Source organism: Caretta caretta, chromosome 9 (assembly GCF_965140235.1).
Source record: "Caretta caretta isolate rCarCar2 chromosome 9, rCarCar1.hap1, whole genome shotgun sequence".
Lineage (NCBI taxonomy): Eukaryota > Metazoa > Chordata > Testudines > Cheloniidae > Caretta > Caretta caretta.
In genome coordinates, this window is record NC_134214.1 from 75,500,092 (window position 1) to 75,516,773 (window position 16,682).

The following is a 16,682-nucleotide window of genomic DNA, read 5'->3' on the forward strand; positions in this document are numbered from 1 at the left end:
TTTCTGGCACAATACCTTTGTGGCTGGCACATTTATGCTGCTCCTTTTAGTTGGTAAATTCAATCAGTAATACACATGGGGGATTACAGAAAAGCTGTTCTGCGTATTTTCTAGTCAAACACATGGGATCTCTTTTTGCCTCTCTTTGTTTTAGGATATGATGGGCCAGCCAGTTGCGAGGAATTGCAGCCAAATGATTCATGTCATACTCATTTAACAAGACAAAGGTAGTTTTGGCACAGATCAAAACCATTAGTCGCCAAGACCAAATCTAACACCATAACCTCCTAACGCTGTCAGCTCTTATCATGCAGAGCTTATTGGGAGAAGCCATGAACAGGCATTATCTAATTCTTCATAAAAATGTAGCAGACATCTTAATAGCTCTGCCAGCTTCTGGCTAAAGAAGTTAAATCTTAACCATTAGTAAGGTGGCACATAGGTGCCTCAAAAGTTACCTCTGGGGGAAACTATAAAGACCAGAGAAGAAAGGAATTCTTACAAATAATTTTTGCTCAGAAATATATCCAGTAACATCACAAATGAAGTGTCATCAGCAATAATAAAAACTGGACTCCAATCAAATAAAATCTATCTATACACCTATATATACATCTAACATGAAACAGTAGCATATTGACAGACTTTTTATTTAAATTCTTTTTGTCTAGAAGAAGCGGGGCTAGGATGTTGGTTCCTCTGGGCCATAATTACAAAGGTATTCAGGCAGAATTCCCTAGTGGGAATTATAGAAGTGCCTAAGCAGGTTATGTGACTAAATCACATGGAAAATAAATGAGAGTGGGAGTTAGGTGTCTAAACTACTTAGACACTTTCATCAATCTCACTAGATGCCTATCTATAGCTTTGGGTGCCTAAATACTTCTGTGAATCTGGCCCTTTGTGTTTTCCACAGTCTCTTTAAGAAAGCTTCTGAATGGACAGAAAGGTAGCAAAGAGTAAAAGCAAGAATGATCAGTATTCAGATTCAGAACCATGATGATGTGTGGCAAACTTCCTTGCCTTCCAAACTCTGTCCTCTGACACCCCAGGACAATCACTTTTGACAATGAGATAGTGGTGCAGTAGTTTTCCAAATGGCATTTGAATTTTCAGGTGTCTGGATATGTAATAAGGAGAGTTGTGCACAGACAGGTAATTCAATTTCACAGGGGATTTAGATATTCTGCAGTTTTGTTTAGTTCCTCTGAGGAACAAAAAAAGAAAAAAATATAAAATTCTCCACAAAAGATAATGTAGCCTCTGCTCCAGGACAGTCTGTCTGGCAGTCCCAGAGCAATAGATCCTGGAAGCCTTGGGGTTCTCTGGGTTCAGGGGCAGTCCGCGTGGCTGCTGGCTGCCCTGGAGCTGCAGAACCTGGACTGCCGAGGAGTTGGGTAGGTGAGCTGTCAAGAAATCAGATAGGTTTCTAATGGAAACCTGCCTGGTAGGCAGGGTTCTATTGGAATGTTGATGAAATGGAGACATCTACACTAAACTTTCTGATTTCACTGAGCTGGCAAATTCTGACACAACAATGTTTCATCTGAATTTTTCCAACCAGCTCTGGTGGTAAGGCAAAAATTAAGTGGAATCATTCCCACGTACACCTAACAAAAAACCTAGACAAACTGATGCCCCAATAGAAAGACTTTTAGGATTTAAATGGACTTGTTCTCATTTATACCAGATTTGAATCTAACCCATAACCGTCCATTTTATTATTTATTTTAGTTGTGTAGTGTATATTTTTTATTTTATAAAAGTGCCTAGAGCATGTATATTAAACAAACACTTAAATAAATTAATCTGTGTAAGTAGTGATAACATTTTTAATATGAGATCCTCACAATTAGAAACATATTTAAGAAGACATGTTAAAAGGTCCTGAAATGTTCTTGAAGAAATGCCACATGTTGCTGGGGGCAATCATGAAACATTTCCATATAAAATACTGTGTAAACACATACAAAATATACATATATGCAAGCAGAGTGTTGAGTGTGTGAGTGATACAGTAGTGGGGATTATTGGCAAGTGTTAATATTATTGAACTTAAAGGTTATCTCTTGGCCTTGACTCTTGGATCTGATATAGAAATAGTGATATCTCGATCTCTATATCTCCAGAATAGTAAAAATGGATATGCAGTCTATACATTTCAAAGACTGTAGGGGTTATTTACATGCAGCACTTGATAATTATTTGCAGTAGAATTCCATTACTAGTTACAGCTGAACTGCTGGTTTAAAATATAACAATGTGAAATAAATATACATTTCCTTAATCATACTGTATTTATTCATTTCCATATAGAAAACTGAGGAGAAAAATTCAAAAATATGAAATTTGCAGTCAATATCAGTGCTATCTCATAAGAACATAAACATCTAATTTGTGTATGCATCTATCTACCAGATACCTCTTGTGTATTTGTCCATCTAATGTCTATAAATGTCTGTTTTTATAAGTATCTGTCTGTCTACCTAAGCATCTCTTACTAAAATGCCCCCATAAAATCTCCATGGACAGTACACAATATCATCAAAGATACAAGCCTATATAGATACAATTCTGGGGTAAAGTACTCTGTTTCTGGTTTGGAAATATGATAAAAGTCGGCCATTAATTGAGGGCCTGAACTAAAGTCCATTAAAGTTAATGGAAATACTCTCACTAAATTCATGGGCTTTGGATCAGGCTTTAAATGAAAAGTTGGACTAATCTCTCAAAATTAGAAGAAGCATGGCAAAACTGCACGGTCAAGAGAATAAACTGCCACACCAATAGAGATGGTTGATTTTTGTTGTTCAAAATGTCAATGGCTTTATTTCTAAAATTAATTTTTTGCATATTTTTTCTTAATGTATTTTGATTATTTTAGCAACAAACCAAATACTTTATGGTTTTTCTTTATTTTTTCCCTTTATCTTCCTTTGAACAGTAGAAGGGAGAGTGGAAAAAAAGGGAAAGAACAATTATCCATTTTGAGTTCTGTGTAAGGACAGAGGCGCTTACCATTTTCCAACCAGGTCTTAAAAACAGTAGCTGAACTCTGAAGTGACAAATCATTTTTGAAGCTTGATTCTGAATGGTTCTGAGCTATATGATGAAGTCATCTCTTACGTGAGTAGTTACAACGAAGTTATTCCAGTAATTGTATGAACAGAAAGAGTTAACTTATATAGAAGTCAAGGGCCTGACCCTGAGTGATGGTGAACACTTGCGATTCCCACTGGGAAATATGACTTTTAAGTAAATTGGAATAGGAGGTGCTCAAAACTTTACAGGATCAAACACTTGAACTCTCTATTCTGCATTTACTGGACCAAAGCATTTATAACCATTCTGGCAAGGGAGACTAGGTAGTGCTCTCATTCACTGGATCAGGCTTCCTCCTCTTGCATAGTAAAGTTATTTGAATCACAAGCAAAATATTTTTGATCTTAATCTAGCTAATAATGGACATTTGTCCACACCATACAACTACATCACCCTTTTCTCCCAAATAAGGTGAAGAATAAGTAAATTGTATCAAGCAAGCTTTCATGTTGCCTACTTGCATTATGTTCTCGCTGAGTGACATCAGGGTGTAACTTTCACTACAGATTCACAATCCAAAGTCCATTGATATCAGTGGAGAAACTCCCATTGTAAGGCCCCCCAGTCTAGAACCCCAGCCTGCCAGACAGCTGGCACCTCCAGGCTGCCATGCAGCAGCAGCCGTAACCAGCTTGTGCTCCACTGCTCATGACCCACTGTGGACACAGACTCTGAGAAATCCCGCCTCAAGGGGTTTGACAGGCAGCAGCCTTATGACTCCCTGTCCTACATAAATGCAAGGGGTGTTCCAGGAAATGTCCAGGCAACAGTGCAGATTTCCTGTAGCTGGCATAACCATTCCTGCTCTCGAACTCCTGGCTTTGACCTTGGCTTGATTTGAACTTCACTCCTCATCTGGACCCTGAAACCTGACTCACTCTGACCCTTGGCATCAACCCTGGCCTGGAACCTGACTATGAACTCCACTGCTACTCCCAGCCTCAGGGTTGACCCTGCTCTGAGCCTTGGTCCCGACCGTCCTTGTTAGAATCCTGACACCCATTGATTTCAAGGAGTTTTGGATTAGATCCCAAGTGCCTACATTTTTTGCGTGTGTCTGTGTGTGAAAAAGGAGGCTAGTGCTGGACAGGTCTGTACAGCATATACAAGATAAACTAGTGCTAATTCATATCTGATGAGCCGTGTGGTGTTCTCTCTTCACCCATTTGATGTATCTGTGCTGACTGCAAGATAGCCATTGGTATATACTGTACTGGGTATTTACACATGGGCTTGGCAGACATATAAACCCGGGGCTTAGAATCAAAAGGGTACTTCTGCAGTAGCGCTGTCAAAAACCATGGCCCTCAAGCTGTCTGCAGATTCCATAATATGAAAAACAGTCAGGAGAAATGAATCTATGTTGACAGTATTGTTTGATCTAAATTTCAAAGGGAAAATTGAAACCATGCTTGGGGTGCATGGAGGGTCTGTAAACAAAATTATCCACACCATGCCATCTTCCTCCAGATCCCCTCCTCTTGCTGCCATTTGAGATTATGAAGCAATGCAGTAAATTAGACGACTCAGTAAACGAGTTATCTAATTTAAAATATGAATGAGTTTCTTGAGGGGGAGGGGAGGGAGAACAATTGGAAATCAGGGACTGTGGCCACCCTATCTGTTGTCCAAAGTGGGAGTCCCAATATCACGCTAATCCTTGCTTGTAGGAAGCAGTAGAGGAGTGTGGCTTCTTTAAAGCTAATGGTCACAGTAAAGAGACAGAATAATTCTCTCTCTCTGATACAGCAGCCAAATACTTGCAGACTAACCACAATGTACAAGCACAGGAAGGCCATGTATTCTGTAAAGAGAAGAGGAGGAGGACAGCATATCTGTGATGCTCTACAGTTAGCATTTTACTTAGGGTGACCAGATAGCAAGTGTGAAAAATCGGGACGGGGGAGAGAGGTAATATGTTACAATGTAAGAAAAAGTTCTAAAAATCAGGACTGTCCCTATAAAACTGGGACATCTGGTCACCCTAATTTTACTAAATGTAGTGTGTGCTCAAATTCTGTTACTGGCATATGAAAAGACTGAGCATGCAAAAAGCTATGTGCAAATTTGGAGCCAGATTTTGAAAAAATGGCCCACTATGTATCATATACATCATTGTGCATATTGAAGCTGCCAGCCCCTTCCTTGGGAAAACCATCTCCAGAAGACAGCAGCAAATGAGAGCTTCCCCTTCACTCATATTCACTTAAATGAAGTATGAACTTCCAAAATTAAACTTTCTTCATTTCAGCAGGTGTGAATACCCAGTCATCCCAGCAAGGTGTTAACTTCCACAAGTTAAGCCTGGGAGCTGCTTCAGTGTGTACCCCCTTCCCTCCTCACAATCCTCTGGCTACAGCCCAGGTAATTTTGAAAGCCCTGTGTACTCTGCATATTTTTGAACCAGTGTAGGTACATCAATGCTATCTAATGCGTTACTTAATTTTAAAAAATGAATGTGTTCCTGGCCGGGGGTGGAGGGGAGAGAGAACAAGTGGAAACAAGAGACTGTTGCCACCCTAGCTGTTGTCCAAAGTGGAAGTGCCAAAATCATGCTGATACTTGCTTGTAAGAAGCAATAGAGGAGCTTGGTATGTAGCTACCCCAGCACAGCAAATTGCTATGGAAATGAGCTGCAGCAGTAAGATGGGGTTTGAACCAGCACAGCTTCCTTCAAGAAGTTTCAGGACAGGTCACGCCAGTGCAGTGTGTCTATGTTAAGTGTTTGCACCAGCTAACCACATTGATGTACTTACACCAGTGCAAATCTCCTTCATCTAGATGACCTCTAATTCACTCCACAGAGTATAAAGAGAAGTTGTCTTTAAACTGGTTCACCACATTTTTTTAAGTTTGCCCATTGTGGAAAAACCTGCAAATACCAGGCAAATAAATATAGTGGATTCACTTTCTGGTATATAAATGGAATTTTTTTTCAAGGAAACAAGCTCATTTGTTTGAATCAGCCACCTGCTATGTCTTGCCTTTGGGATGGGGAATGTCATTTATTGTATGTTTGTATGGCCCCCAACATAACAGGGCCCCAAACTGTCTGAGGCCTCCAGGTGCTACCACAGCAGTGGTGGGCAACCTGCGGCCCACGGGACACACGGGGTCCAGCAGGGTAATCTGCTGGCGGGCTACCAGACAGTTTGTTTACATTTGCACAGCCGCCCACAGCTCCCAGTGGCCATGGTTCACCGTTCCCGACAATGGGAGCAGTGGGAAGCAGTACGGGCTGGAGGGATGTGCTGGCCACCACTTCCCACAGCTCCCATTGTCCAGAAACGGCGAACCGCAGCCACTGGGAGCTGCAGGCAGCCATGCAAATGTAAACAAACTGTCTGGCGGTCTGCCAGCAGATTACCCTGACTGCCCACACGCAGCCTGTGGGCCACAGGTTGCCCACTACTGTACCACAGTATAAATTCAAAAAAAACCTGAAGTTTATGGCATGCTTTTGTAACCAATTAAAATTGCTAACCCAGTTTGTCAAATGATTCACTGCTACTTTTACACATCAGCTAAAGTGAGGACAGGCCTCTCCACATAACTTCAAACTAATGTACCTCAGTAGTAGGAGGGGCCTTGCTCATATGGATGTGAGGCCAGCATGCTCTATAAAGAGTAGAACGGCATGCAAATTGGAATTTCCACCCTCTAGAAAATTCCAGTATTTCAAAATTTGTTTCTGCCCCAAATTGGGATGAAAAGTTGAAGTATCAAAATTTTTCCCGGAATGTAAAGTTCAGAAAAATTTCCATCAGGAAATGTCAAAACATTTTGTTTTGGAACTCCTGAATCTAGACATTTTGTTTCACTGCCTTGAACTGAACCAAATGTTTTGTTTCAAGTCAGTTTGACAAACTGCCCAAGATGCCTCGCTATGTAGTCAGAGGGGACACCACAATGTATTACGGAGGATATCGTGTGATCCAGGAGCCTGGCCCGCGGGGGAGAATTGGGGCATGAATCACCTGACCTACAACCCCCATGGCAACATAAGCTGATGCAGTTTAATGTCAAAACAAAACACTTCATTTTGATTTTCCCAATGGGAAATTGGAAAATGTTGGTGACACTGATGTTTTTCCGCACAGAAAATTTTGGTTTTACGTAAACTGCGTTTTCCATTGAAAAAACATTTTCGTAGAAAATTCCCAACCAGCTCTTATAAAGAGCTCTAGAGCTCCTGAATGACAGCTCGTTGCTCTTTGGCAGAACATGTACTTGTGCTAAAACAGTTTATTAATAGCACCTCATCAAAATTAGCAACATTTAAATAACTAAAACTGACAAAGTTTTGTCAGCTCAAACAGCATGCATGAGAAAACATGCGGTTGATATTGTGACAGTTATTGAAAGGCTGCAATCAGTATCAATGGCAAAGGGATACAGTGATGTTCCTTGTGTTGCAATATGTCTAGTAATGTGAGGTTTCTGTATCATATTGACATGGAGAGAGAGGGGCGGGAAGAGCTGCCAGTGAACTTATCCTTCAGTGTCTCCAGCCATGAGTCCTTATCACCTGCCATCAATTCCCTTCACCTCCAATCTGCTAGTATTCTGTCCTCGGATCCCTAAAAAGCTATATTGACCAAACTGAGACTAAATATGTATGTTGGGTGTTTGTTTTTATATTCATTCCCCTAATGCTTTGTTCCATTTGTTAATGAAGAAAGTCAACTTATCACTGGTCACAAGCTCCCAAATGGAAGAAATCCAGTTGGACTCTGCAGAGTGATAACAGTTGCTGTATACCGGCAGTGACACTAAGTCCTGGGCTAAGAGTGGAAGAATTGTGTGATTTCCCCCTAGAGACAGGCAAGGGCAAGAGGCCTGACACCTGAGGGAGTGCAGTCAGATGGACCAAAAAGGGGAGTAGATGTGCTGCAAGCCCTGTAACCATGACAGCTTCCATAACGGTGAAATGCACCCCAGTGAAGAGGGCCTGCATATGAGTTAAATCCTTTAAGCCATCACTGTTGGTCATTAAGGAAGTATGATATCTTATGTGGACCCTCTCCACCCAAAATGAGGTGAAATCCTGGCCCCATTGAAGTCAATGGCAAAACTCCCATTGACTTCAGTGGGGCCAGGATTTCACCTTTTAACTTCAAATGGTGGAGAATCAAAGCTTCTGGTTGTTCATCTTATCACTGTGCCATCTTGTTGGTGCTGGGGAGTCTCTCTATATATTTTGTTTATGTTCAGCTGACATCAGCTGAGCACAACATACAGAAATTACAAAAACATGCTGTGTATCCAATAACTTCCTATAATTTTAAAGCCTATCTGGTCACCTTGGCTTTACAGATGACATTATCTGGCTTCAGCACAATGCACTCAGCTGTTTGAAACTCATTCCACGGGCCAAATGACTTATCTATCAGTACAGCAGAGATGAAATAGACATTACCTCCCTGTAAACACAACAAGAATAAAGAGATGTTTTAAGACTAATGGGAGGCTACTTTTGTTTTTTCACTGTACGCGAAGACTGTTGCACTTACAATATCACCAGTCTATATTTTTTTCATATTTATTGACTTGAGACTCTCCTATCTGTACTATCATTGAACTTAGTGAGACTACTTGCATGTATAATGTTATTGATGTGCCTAAGTGTTTGATAGATTGAGGCCATAGTGCAGACTGCAGCCAGCTGCTGCTGTCAGGGCCATTGACTCTGGTGGCTATCGTGGTTCTTGATGATAATTATAAAGATTATTAACTATCTATATTGCAGTAGCACCTAGAGGCCTCATTCAGGTCAGGGACCCATTGTGGTAGGCACTCTCTATATATAGTGAATTATAGTCCCTAACCCAATGCGACTATAATCCATAATCCAATCTATTACAAAATGGTAGTTAATTTTTCTACAGTAAGTCACCAGTGAAAACATTTCCGAAACTTTAAAAGTCTCATAAAGATGAATACACAGGCAAAGGGCCTTGTACTGCTCTCAATTCATGTGTAAACTCTCTTTGATATTTATTGAAGTTCCTCAACATATCAAATTACTTTCAACTACCTGAGAGGTGGTTCCATAGAGGATGGTTCTAGATTATTCTCAGTGGTAGAAGAGGACAGGACAAGGAGTAATGGTCTAAAGTTGCAGTGGGGGAGGTTTAGGTTGGATATTAGGAAAAACTTTTTCACTAGGAGGGTGGTGAAACACTGGAATGCGTTGCCTAGGGAGGTGATGGAATCTCCTTCCTTAGAAGTTTTTAAGGTCAGGCTTGACAAAGCCCTGGCTGGGATGATTTAATTGGGGATGGGTCCTGCTTTTGAGCAGGGGGTTGGACTAGATGACCTCCTGAGGTCCCTTCCAACCCTGATATTCTATGATTCTATGAAAGGCATATCATCTGGCCCTGTGTGGTGATTTCCGTTGTTGTTGTTTTATGGCAGGGCTGTATTGCTGTAAATCAAGGTCACAGCCTTCGAGTCATAAACACTAGAAAGCAATACATTGAACCACCCCTAGAGGCAACATTTTTAATTAGGTGCAAAGCAAAGCAGGAACCAGCCCACACAGAATTTAAGGCCAAAAGAGACCACTAGCTCATCTAGTCTGACTTCTTGGGTATCACAGGCCACTTCTCCACATGTTTGTGGTTACATGAACATATAAGTAAAATAAATTGCAAGAATTCCTGATTTTTTTGCCAGTCTAATGTGTAACACAATAGCTAACCTCAAGGAAGCCCCTACATTGAAAGGGAGAAAGAAGCACTATGGCAAAACACCAAGTTCCACAAGTGCTGCACTGACATAAAATGTCGGAGAACTAACCTAAATAACAGCTAGGCAAAATGAGTCATGAGCTATGAAAACATTCCCGAGGCTCCAACAATGAGAAGGAATTTTGGATGGGTAGCATGGCTCAGTCAAACAGTTAACCTTTGCCAGATCAATTTATTGCAGGTTAGACAAACACCTGTCAGGGGTAGTCTAGATCAGTGGTGGGCAACCTGCGGACTGCAGACCACTCACGACCCGTCACAGTAATCTACTGATGGGCCGCCAGACAGTTTGTTTACATTTGCACAGCTGCCTGGAGCTCCCAGTGGCCGCGATTTGCCAATCCCAGCCAATGGGACCTGCAGGAAGCGGCATGGGCCTATATAATACTTAGTTACATTGGTCTAGATAATACTTAGTTCTGCCATGAGTGCAGGGGACTGGACTAGATGACCTCTCGTGGTCCCTTACAGTTCCATGATTCCATTTTGGTGAGTCTCGGAATTGGCAGCAGAAAATACCCCTATGGAGAATCTTTGATTTTGAAATGCAAAGAACCATTTAGGCCTTGTTTACACTTGTTGCAGCGTGTGGGGTACGTATAGCTACATGCTGCAGTGAAAACCTGTGGTATGATGCTACATGCATCAGTGAAAGGCACATGGAGCTGCTGGAGCCTTTCCCCACTGCATCTCCCTGCCAGAGCCATTCCCTGCTGCCAGAGCCTTTCTCTGAAGGCAGCAGAACACTACATTGCTAAAAATAGCAGTGTAGACATGGGAGGTTCTGCTTGGGTATGTAGAGAGCTGTGTAGGGTATATACACTAAGGCTCTGAGATGTCTTTACTCACATAAGATGTGCCTCGCCCTCTGCACTGCTACTTATACCCATGCTAGTGGGGCCATGCAATGTATATACTCTACGCGGCTCCATAAGTGTAGACTTAGTCATGAAGTATGTATAGTGTAACAACATGGAGGAATGAACCTGGGGAGAGAAGGTGGTCCTGTGATTGAAGCACAAGATTGAGACACGTGAAATGTGTTCTATTACAGCTATACCACATCCGTGTGTGATCTTGGACCTGTCACTTCACCCTTCTAGGCCTCGTCTGTGAAGCTGGAACAATAAAAGAGGGATGTTGTGAGGCTTTACTCACTGATATTTGTAAGGTGCTTTGAGAAGTGCCATGTCTGTATTTAAATATCCTTTTATATTTGCTGAATATTAGTACCGACAATAGCAAAACAAAGTGCACTGACAGACCATGTCTTACATTCAAAGAGAATGGGGGTGATCATCTCAGTGAAGGTTAATTTAAATCTCCTCTCAGAGGGGAGTCAGAGCCCCTAAGATCTGATTTAGAAGCCTCAGACCTTGAGCCCATGGCATCCTTTAAACAGTCAATTATAAGAACTGTCAATATCTACACAATGAAAGAATTTAGAAAAACCCAGAATGAATTTTTTGAAGATCTTACTTACAAAAGGTCAGATTTAGAACATCCAAAGAGACTAAAGAGCGTGCAGTATTTTTAAGAAAAGGCGTCTTAGACACAAAGAACTTAGTGGTGTCAGAGACACCTTTTAAATCTCCAGTTAACATGAAAATGAATCTTTATCATTGTTCTCTTTGTGGCCTAATGGAATTTGAATATGCAGGTTAAGAGATGCACATGTGCTCTCTAACATTCAGCCCTAAGTGAGTAATGAATAGTTTGATTTTCAGAAGTAGATTTGTTAGTCCTATTAGGCAATTCAGACTAAAATCTTATCAGATTACAGTAGCAAAAAGGATAAAACCACATTAGAGAGACAAGGTGGTAAAGAATGAGACTGACACAGACTCTTGAAGGACTGGCTCTGCTTCTCTTGATGGAATTGCCCATTCCACTCACTGTAGTGCACATAGGAGGCATGAATAGGAAACATGGAATAGGTTTGGGGCATCCCTATGTCCTGACGATCCCAGATACCAGAATGGCCCTTTGGGGTCATATGCAGCAAGTACAACCAAGAACAGCCCTTAGGCTGCTTTAATTTGTACCACGAGGAATGACCTGGTGCTAATCAGCCCATGATCTTGGGAGCACAAATGTGGTTTAAGTTGCACTACGTTTTCTTTGATTAAATCTCAGGCTCTGTGTCTTAGACTTTCATAGAATCATAGAATCATAGAATATAAGGGTTGGAAGGGACCCCAGAAGGTCATCTAGTCCAACCCCCTGCTCGAAGCAGGACCAATTCCCAGTTAAATCATCCCAGCCAGGGCTTTGTCAAGCCTGACCTTAAAAACCTCTAAGGAAGGAGATTCTACCACCTCCCTAGGTAACGCATTCCAGTGTTTCACCACCCTCTTAGTGAAAAAGTTTTTCCTAATATCCAATCTAAACCTCCCCCACTGCAGCTTGAGACCATTACTCCTCGTTCTGTCCTCTTCTACCACTGAGAACAGTCTAGAGCCATCCTCTTTGGAACCCCCTTTCAGGTAGTTGAAAGCAGCTATCAAATCCCCCCTCATTCTTCTCTTCTGCAGGCTAAACAATCCCAGCTCCCTCAGCCTCTCCTCATAAGTCATGTGTTCCAGACCCCTAATCATTTTTGTTGCCCTTCGCTGGACTCTCTCCAATTTATCCACATCCTTCTTGAAGTGTGGGGCCCAAAACTGGACACAGTACTCCAGATGAGGCCTCACCAATGTCGAATAGAGGGGAACGATCACGTCCCTCGATCTGCTCGCTATGCCCCTACTTATACATCCCAAAATGCCATTGGACTTCTTGGCAACAAGGGCACACTGCTGACTCATATCCAGCTTCTCGTCCACTGTCACCCCTAGGTCCTTTTCCGCAGAACTGCTGCCTAGCCATTCGGTCCCTAGTCTGTAGCGGTGCATTGGATTCTTCCATCCTAAGTGTAGGACCCTGCACTTATCCTTATTGAACCTCATCAGATTTCTTTTGGCCCAATCCTCCAATTTGTCTAGGTCCTTCTGTATCCTATCCCTCCCCTCCAGCGTATCTACCACTCCTCCCAGTTTAGTATCATCCGCAAATTTGCTGAGAGTGCAATCCACACCATCCTCCAGATCATTTATGAAGATATTGAACAAAACCGGCCCCAGGACCGACCCTTGGGGCACTCCACTTGATACCGGCTGCCAACTAGACATGGAGCCATTGATCACTACCCGTTGAGCCCGACAATCTAGCCAGCTTTCTACCCACCTTATAGTGCATTCTTCCAGCCCATACTTCCTTAACTTGCTGACAAGAATACTGTGGGAGACCGTGTCAAAAGCTTTGCTAAAGTCAAGAAACAATACATCCACTGCTTTCCCTTCATCCACAGAACCAGTAATCTCATCATAAAAGGCGATTAGATTAGACTTTAGTCTCAACTCTGCCACAGAGTTCAGGTGTGAGCTCTACAAGTTATTTAGGTCAAGACACCTAAATCCATACTAGACACCTAAAGCAGTGGCTTGGTTTTTCAAAGGTGTTGGGCAATCAGACATCAGTATGTGCTGTTCGTGCCCAACAGCTTGAAAAATCAAGCTACTGATACGAATTCCTAAATACCAAATTAGATGCTTAATTTTGAACACCCACGTATCAATATTCTTTGCTTGTTTCCTCATTTCTAAAGTGGACTTGATAATGGGCCTATCTCATAGCAGTGGGTGATTTTCAATTCCTTAATATATGTACTGTGTTTTTAGGTGCTATAGAAGTGCAAATTATAATAATTATTGACAGTGGCTACACACCATGTTCTTTTTGTTTATGTAAAATAATTGTGTGTAGCAGTGATCCTTCCCGCCCCTCAGTCTGCCCTCTCTCCGTCTGGCTACTGTTTGGTTAACTAGCAAATACTAGCTGAGACACCTGTGTACCACATAAAGACAGCTGCATTGTATGTATGTGCCAGTGCTGATCTATCACATGATGTTGGTTAGGGTTACCTGAGCTGTGTAGGGGGACTCTATTGGAGACATAATCCATCACACAGTTAAAAGAACATTTATGTTCTTTTGAATTTATTCCTTTGACCTCATCTCCTTTTGTTTCCATATTATTTTTTTTCTGTCCCGCTGCAGCAGTGCTGCTGAGTGAAAATAAGAGACAGCTTGGTGCAGTCCAAAGTAATCAGTTTCATGTTAAGATACAGATGACCCGAAACTGATTTGTGTATGGTGTTGGGGTGTAGAGGGAGGTACCCAAGTGAGCTGTACACTAATTTCCCAGCAAAGGCTGGATTGCAATCTGTCTAGGATGGAACATAATAAATCCTGCATCTTGGCAGGGGGTTAGACCTTGCGGCCCCTACTAACCCTGTGTTTCTATGATTCTAGATCATCCAGTCTATCTTGCTAGGGCAAGTTTGTTTCCTCTTGAATATTTATTAGTGTTTTTAAAGTCTACTTTTAATTATTCTAGGTGATGAAACTTTCCTTACACTCCAAAAGATCTCACTTGTTGTGGAGTTTTTCCTTTTATTCACCAGACATTTTCCCTTATTGAATTTAATTCCATTATTTGTAATTTTATCTCATTTTTCTATCTTAAATCATTCCTCTCCCTTCTTTGTATTATATACAAGTGTTTCAAGTATTTGTAACATCTACTTTCATCACTTAGACAATTAATACATACTTAAGTAATTTGTTTTTTCCTCAAAAATCAATACTCCAGCCCCCAAATCATGTTTCTTGTTTCCTGGTAAGCTTCCTACAATTTCTCACTATTTGTCTGGTAATTAGATGTCTAGAACTAAACAATATATTCCAGGTGCTGTTTTATCAGACCTTTATAGAGAAGGATTATTTCCTCTCTACTTTGTGATATGATGCTTCTGTGTACGCAGCCAAAAATTGTTTTTGTCTTTTTTGTTGCCACATTTAATTGCTAATTTACCATGTGTGATTTATGAGCTTTCCTTTCTTTGACATTACTGCTTTCCAGTAATGTTCCAATGAATTCCTGGTAAGGAATGCCAGTGCATGAAGCAATCAAACCTATTTTCAAATATTTCTGGTGGGCATGTTGTAGAATTTTCTCTACATACACTACATGATATTGCTGTGCTCATCAATGTGTTTCTACTACCTTTACCCAGAACAGCCCACAAGTTGTTCACATCCCTGCAGCACACACAAAGAGGGAAATTTCCGAGTTGCCTAGCTCTGTGGCTCTTCCTTCAGCAGCACCTCTGTGCTGAACAAAGAAACAACACTTTAAAGGAGTGACCTCCTTCTATTACATGGCAAAAAAGAATAAATTTACCCTCCTACAGAGAGACAAGAATAGGTGATTTACAGGATACGCCTACTGGAGAGAATCAAGATGAGATTTTAATCTGTTGTATTGGCAAATAGCATAACTACTTTAAAAATATTATTTATGAACATCTGAACCCTCTGACCTTTAAGTGCCTTCTGGTTAGTATGCCAAATTATATCTTCCTGAAGTACCAACTCTTACTGTGGCCTCAACAGTGTGTGTACAGAACCAGAACATCACAGCTGCCCTCCTTTCCTGTGTTTCTTCTCTCGTCCAGGTCTGTTCTCTTCACTAGTCTTCAAACAAGTGTCCAGAGTATCAACAGACTGAGCTTTATAGCATTAACCTGAAAGCTGAAGAAATCTTATACCATAATATGAGTGGGACTATTTGCTGGTGCCTGATACAAAGCTCATTCAAATAAATGGGAGTCTATCCACTGACTTCAGTAAGTTTGGATCAGTATCTAAAAGAGCAAAGACTTGTTCCTAACAATGACACTTGAACCGGGATGTAAACCTATTAACCAAACTCTCTTGGTAATTTTATGTATAGTATCTAATTTATCAGTACACATAGTGCCTTGGTGCTTAAAGAAGATAACTTCATAACTGAAGACTCTATAAGGACAATGAATTATTGTTGTCATACCTAATACTTATTGTTAATGTGTGTTAAAATGCTATAAATGCAGCTAATTTATTTAATGTCAGTGCAAACACCTGGAGAAGTCCTATGAGTATTGGCTGTAATAGTCTGCCAAGAGAAACAAGCCTCCTGCCAGGTAAAAGAGAGATGGTGTCCTGAATGCAAGAAAAGGCACTAAGACCAAGTAGGGCATCTGGAGTGGAATGTGGTGAGGTGGGCTTAGAAGACACTTAGTGGTGGGAATGTGAGAGGCAGAAAGACTTTCATTTAATTCCACCTAACAAAAATCTGGCAAATCTCTAGCATTTAAAAAAAATCTAAATTGATGGTTTTTACTAATTTTACCAGTTATCTAATTCAAAATTTCCACCAGTTTTAGTTTTTCACATCAGAATCCAGATTGACAGGCAGAACCAGGATTTGAAGTTGAAGTTGTCTTGAAATACAGGAAACGTTATTTTCCCTGGGAAATAGCAAGTTGTCATCAATCAGCAAAACTACTTGCTGTGGATTGACTCAGCCATACAAGTTTGCAGTATAAGCCTTCAGATGGAACTGAGTGCTGTCTCAGGACAAGGGTCCAAATTGTAGGAACAGGGCTTAAACTGCCGATTTATGTCTTCTCTAATAAAATTTTTTCATCTGCTATGGACAGGATGAAATATTCCTTTTTATCTTATTTTTAATATGATTTAAATTCTATAAAGACAACAGGAATTTGCTGAAAGGTTACTTTTTTAAAAGTCTGATTAAAATGTGTTTGTTTAATCATCTTGATGTCTGTTCAAACAAGCATCAGCATGGTGACAAACATGATTATTCATAAACATTTTAGAGTTGTCTATTTCTGTTTTCCTTTTCTTCCAGTCAGGTTGGTTTGTTTGATATCCTGTATGGTTA